Source organism: Mesocricetus auratus, unplaced genomic scaffold (assembly GCF_017639785.1).
Source record: "Mesocricetus auratus isolate SY011 unplaced genomic scaffold, BCM_Maur_2.0 Super-Scaffold_100020, whole genome shotgun sequence".
NCBI lineage: Eukaryota > Metazoa > Chordata > Mammalia > Rodentia > Cricetidae > Mesocricetus > Mesocricetus auratus.
In genome coordinates, this window is record NW_024429201.1 from 6,416,366 (window position 1) to 6,423,117 (window position 6,752).

A 6,752-nucleotide genomic window follows, 5' to 3' on the forward strand; every position below is an offset into this window, starting at 1 on the left:
TACCTGGTTCCATCCTGCCTATGGTTTGATAACAGCTGTGGAATGCCAGACGCCTTTCTTGTCTGAAATGGAACACAGTCTGAGACCCAGTTTGCCTGGTAACAATCGTTTAACTCTGTATGTGCAGACGCTGCTTGTCATTCATAAGGTCTCTTGGGGAGGAAGGACCACACTCATTTTCTGGTTTTAACAGCATGTCGGAGTCAGTGTATGGTGTTTACACTGTGACTTCTCCTTAGAACTTGAAGTGTGAGAATAAAATTGCTCTCTGAAAGTTAAATCTTACACTCCCTTCAGCCTGGATTAGAGATAGCAAAGACATTCTGAAGAGGCGTGGAATTCTGGAACCTTCTATAATGTGCTCAAAGGTCATTGATTCTCATTTAGATGGAGAAGCCCAAAGAAGAAGAAGGAGGAGGAGGACGAGGAAGAAGAATAAGAGGAGTAAAAGGAGGAGGAGGAGGAAGAGGAAGAGGAGGAGGAGGAGGAGGAGGAACTAGTGCAGGCTGAGGGCCAGAGCTCTCTCCCAGGAAGGGAGTGAGGAGAGAGGACCTCTCCCGATCCCTCTTTGGTTTTGCCTGGTTCCGTTACATACTCACTGGTACCTTTGGTTTCATCTGATGTAGCTGGCGTTTCTGAGTGAATTTTGGTGAACATTTTATCCCTTTGCCAGTTGTGTCTCATTGCAAACTAATGAACATTTTGCTCTTCTACCTTCGCGACTCTATTCCTGTGTTGGGGGTCACTTGTGTTTCCTTTTTAAACGTTTGTTTGCAGAGAAGGGCAAGCACACTGCAGTGCTTATGTGGAGACAGAAGACAGTTTGGGGGAGTAGGGCCCCACCATGTGGGTGCTTAAGAATTAAGCTCAGGTCATCAGACTTGTCAGCAAGCAAGCCATCCCACTAGCCCTTGAGTTTCATTGTGAGAGACAAATTGATTTTTGATTTGCTAGCTGTGAAAACCAAGTCTCATATCCTGCTGTGATAAAGGTCAGGACTTGAACTTTGGTCAGTTCACTAAGATGAGCATCCCCATGAGGTCTCTCAATAGACCAGCAGCCTGCCTGCCCTCTAGCAGGTACTCCCACATGCATCTTTGGCCTAGGATAGGAGCAATAAGCCCAGTGCCTTGGTTCATACACCGGTTCAGGAAGCCTTGTGGTGTTTTGCTTTGCTTTGATCTTTAGCTGTGGTCTGTCTGACTCACTCAGCAGAACATATTACAGGTTTATTATTCAACAGGAATCTCTTCTGTCCTGATAACAACAACAAAATCTAATTACATTTGAAGCCACAAATATGCATGGCCAAAAGATGGCCTGTCTAGCCTCTCTCCCTGCTTGTAGCAGTCACCATGAAGTAAATGGCATATAGGAAGGTGCTCTAGACAGAGATGACTCAGTAGGAAGCAAAGACCTTCTCTTCTTTCTCCTTCATAAGTCTTTGAATTACAGGGATGATTGATGGTCAGACCTCCAGCAATAAAGATGAACCACGAGGAAAACTTAAAGCCAAACGCTAGTGACATCAAAGCAGAGAGGAGCCTGGTGACCAGTGACATCCCCCACCCCCACCCCTACTCCACCCCACCCTTCCCCACCCCCATCCCCCACCCCCACCCTAAGGAGTTCTTTCAAATAAAATTCTTAACCCACTGCTGTTTTGTAGCTGTACCATAGTAATTCCTTGTTCTGGTTTTGTTTCCACAGTTTCATGTCACCATTGTCAGCCATGATCTGCAACTGTTAAAACAGAAAATTCTAGAAACACACAATTCATAAATTGCAAATTAGATACCGGAACATTCTGAGGAAGGAGAGATCTTCCACAGACCCACTCCATGTGCAAGTCATGAATCCACCCTCCGTTGTATATCTCCACTCTGGATTTAACCTGATTGCTAGTCATGAGGCAGCCGTTTCCATTATCAGACCATCACAGCCTTGAAGTGTTTGTGTTTTGGTGACCTTTATTTTTTCTAATAAAATGATCCAATGTGCATGAGTGATGACAATTTGGATATGCCGAAGATAAGCCATAGAATGTTTCCTTTAAGCAAAAAAGGGTGAACTTCTCAACTTAAAGAGGGATAAGGCTGTATACTGAGTCTATCTTCAAACCGGGCAATTGTAAAGAAGGTAAAGGATTCATTCTGTTTTGCTGATGTACAAACTGATAAATGTATAAAGTGACAAACTATATCAAACTGATAAATGTACGGCCACAGTGCATGGTAAGTACTTAAAGATGGAAGGCATTAAGTTATAGGGTTCAGTGTGGTCCACAGTTTCAGACATATGCTGGGTCCCTTTAGAATTCTTCCCATCCCCCATAAGGGGGGGGAGAGACTATAGTATACACCCCACACAATCCCAAAAGCAAACTCAGAAGCCTACAAGTTCTACAAGTATATAGATGTGTAGCCTAAAGTCCAGACCCTCCCAAATCCCAAATAGCCTTCATATTTCTACCTTACCTTAGTTAAATAAGAATTGACTCAAAAAAACGATATTTAATTTTATATAACTGTTCTCTCCTGACTGGATCTTTGCCATGCCCTGCTGTGTGGCAAGTATTTTTGTTTTTATAAAAATAATACATATGTGGGTCTAGAGAGATGGCTTAATAGTTACGAGCACTGGCTGTTCCTCCAGAGGACCTGAGTTTAATTCCCAACACCCAGAACCACCTATAACTCCAGTTTCAGGTGATCCCAAGCCCTCTTCTGCCTCGTCAGGCACTGGATACACACAGTGAATGGCTATGTGTAAGCAACACAACCTATACACTAAAACAAGATTAAATGAATCCTTTTTAAAAATAACACTTGGGAGTATTTTTCTCCCTTCTTCTGTATTTTACAAATGGATCTTGTAGAGCTGCTTTTTGTAAAGTTCCTGTGAATAATGCTGTCTGGCACTTGAGGTTATTATCTGCTCTATTATTTCACCATCATTTGAAATGATATAGCAGTTTTTCCATTCAAAATATAATAGCAGTTCCACAGGAAGACATTTGGATGCAGCAACGTCCTGGATACTAGCAGCATCATAGAAGTCAAAGCTGTCCCTCCTGGGGTAGGAAGACAGCACAAAGGGTCTTAATGACCAGTTCACGCCAGTTCCAGGATCTTCACTATGCAGCATTTAGGAAGCCATTGTTCATTCACTGGCTTAGTCGTGCATTAAACAAACGTCTGTTTCTGGTCAGAAAACCACCTTCTGTGCAGGTCACTGGAGGAGTCAAGAAGAAAAGAAAATCCCTGCTCTACTTGCAGGCGTGTTTGCATAAAAATAGACACAGGCTTGAAAACAAACAAATGCTGATGCTATGCTTTCAGCTTTGAATGGCCCCGAGGGCCCACATTTCAAAGGCTGTGCACTCTTGGAAGATGGGGGAAGTGTTCAAGTGGTGGGCACCAGGGCATGTTTTCTAAAAGAACTATGGGAATCTCCTTTCCTGTCCCCTCCCCTCCTCTCCCTTCCTCTCTCCTCCAGTCCTCCTCTCTCCCTCCTTTCCCCTTCCTTCCCCCTTCTCTCTTCTCAGCTCTCCCATCCTGTCCTCTCCCCTCCCCTCCTCTCCTCTCCTCTCTCTTTACTTCCCTCCCCTCCTTACCCCTCCCCTTCCCCTTCCTTCCTCTCCCCTCCTTTCTTGTCCCTTCCCTTCCCTTCTCTTCTCTTCCCTGCCCTGCCCTATTCTCCCCTCTCCTTCCCTCCCCTATCCTGCCCTCCCCTCTCCTTCCCTCCCCATCCTGCCCTTCCCTCCCCTCCCCTCCCCTCTCCTCCCCCTCCCCTCCCCTCTCCTCTCCTTCCCTCCTCTCTCCTCCCCTCTCCTTCCCTCCTCTCCCCTCTCCTTCCCCTCTCTTTTCCTCTCCTCTCTTCTCTTTCCCTTCTCTTCTTATCATGTCTTGTGCTCCTCAGCAAGAGGTTCTAACCCTGACTACACCCCAGCCCCTTCCACTCTCTCTCTTAGTTCCTGGCTGCAGGATGTGAGCAGCTCCCTCTATCATGTGTTCCTACAATGAGGTTCTGCCTTACTGCAACCCAAAACAATTGCTTAAATTTACCATGGACTGAAACTTCTAGAACTGTCAACTTTTCTTCCCTTTTAAGCTGATTATCCAGGGTATTTTGCTACAGTAACAGAAAGGAAAGAAACATTTTGTTACAATGGAGACATACACAAAATGATTATTATGGAGATGTGAACATTGCCAGGAACTTCATTCATGCATAAATCCCACATTAATGAGCATATTCAGATAAAACTTGACTTAACAATGTCCAAAGGGGGTAAAAGGAGAAAGAGCTAGATTGCTAGATTTGTGCTCCCTACTTCCAGGCACATTAAAGTAGACGAGAACTACATGATTGCTGCCGTCAAATCATATCCACGAAGGTGAGCAGGCCACCCCTTTTGAGAACTCAGCTCTCATCCCAGTGGGCTCATCAGAGTGACAGCTAAACGATGGGAACCACAGAAGTGTCCAGAGAGGATGTTTCATTTCCCTCAGGGAGTCATGACTCAGTTTATCCCCACAAATCATATGACTGCTATCTGTTATGAAACTTGGAATACTCAGGGATCAAAAGAATTTGTGAACCCCACAACTAGACATCAGGGCTCTTGAATATACCCATCCCAAGCTTTATTTTACCTACAACTTCTGCTCCCCCAATCTTCATTTTAAAAGTATTTAAATAACATTAATGTAGAAGAGGCTGGTGGGTTCGATTGATGGGTCTCCACCCTGCCTTGTCAAAGGGGACAAGGACTTCCAAGTCTCTACCCCCCCCAGAAAGATCAAACCCCAGCAATCTGCACAGATACTGAGCTTAGGTTTCTCACATGCAGGCAGCTGTTAGACACAAGGTCTCTGTTCTCATCCCAAGGACCTTGTCTTCAAATCTGTAAGGTTAAAAGGCAATACACCTGAAGTTAACTGTCTGAGTTAACTAGGCAAAGCAGATTTCTAAAAACGTTTTAGACAGAAATAGTACAACTTTGCGATGTCACTAAAATCCATGTCATAGGACTCACTAGTCTATTGATTCCACGAGAGGTGGGGCCTCTAACTGTCCTGTTTGGTACTGTCTAGCCAGAATTACACTGTGACTACATAACAAATATCTTTAATGGATAGAGAAGCAGATGAATTGATGAACAGGAGAACATACATAAGTTATGGAATGACAACAAATGATAAAATAATAAGCCTCTATCCAACTATAATAATATAGCCTAAAGTCATCTTTCTCCATGATGCTTTAATCTATGAACTTATACATGTTAGGCAAGTGTTCTACTACTGAGCTACATCTCTAGCCTTTTTCCTAATTTTTGAGACAGGGGGTCCTTAAGTCACCCAGACTAACCTCAAATTTATCATCCTCCTTTCTCAACCTCCTTAGCAACTGGGATTAAAGTCTTCCACCATCATTCCTAGTTTAAAATCACCTTCATGAAGGTGAAAACTTCTTCATAAAGGCAAGGGGTTGAGATGAAGGCAAGTAGTGGTCTAGAAAGTTCCGTGCTTATTGAATAATGCTCAGAGCTCTGTGATGTGTGGGACACCGAAAGTTTCAATGGGCCACTCTACATATTAGATTGGAAAGTGTGATTGTTACTTGTCTTGTGGCTGCAACAAAATGCCTGAGAGAAGTAACTGGTCTCACAGTTCCTGGGGACACAGTCCATCATGACAGGGAAGGACTGACAGGGGACCAGAAGGCCACTAGTCACATCGTGTGCTATCAGAAAGCAGAGCTGGGTACATCTTCCATTTGATTCAGTGTGGAACCCAAGTCCATGTAACGGAACCTCAACTAAATCTAGAAACTCCCCCACAGACACGCCCAGCCTTGTCTCCTAGGTGAATCTAGGACCTGACACGTCAACAGTCAGCATTAAGCATCCCAGTATCGCCATTCACCTTCTAATGAGAAAAAATTATGAAAATGATTAGTGTCCCAGATCAGAAAGAGATTACCTTCACGGTTACTTGTTATGGCCATAACATCACTATCAAAACCCAAAGTTGTCAATCATCTTACGAATTTTCCTACGATTCTTTTTCTCTTTAGTTCATTTCGTGTTTAAAGGATTTGGAAATGCTGGCGTTTTCCAGTTCTGCCTAAAGTATCCAAAGGAACTTAATGGCTCTGGTGTGGCTTTTCTAATGCTGTCAATGAGTCTGAATGCAGACACAGCTTGCAATTCCTCCAAGGGGTGGCACTGAGATGTCCGATTACTCACCACCCAAACCTGAGCTTTCTGACCTTGTCTAGAGTCTGGTTCTCAAAGGCAATTCAAATAGTGAGCTCTGTTGAGAAACGGTGTCCTAACAATGTCCCCTTCACATGTGGCATGGATAATAATTATTTCTGACCAAGCCATTTCATTTTTCCCAGGCTCCCACTTCTCCATCTTTCGTATCTGTGAGTTGGAGTAGATAAGACATAAGGTTCAGGATCAGAAAATACTCTGATCCTAAAGTCGAAATACTCTCTAGATTATTTTGAGCAGCAGGCACAGCCTGGATGCTGCAGTTGCCTCCTTCTCAGATGCCGAATCATTTCCAAGCCACAGCCACAGAAGTCTGCTGTCAGATGAGTATCAGAGACCAAAAGGCAGAAGCGGGCCCCTAAAGAGCGAGTCAGCAACCACACGAGGTTCCTTGCCTCATCTCAGTTTCACAGGTTTGGCAGCCCCAGCGTTTCTTGTATTAGGGGAGCGTTTGGAAAAAGTATCT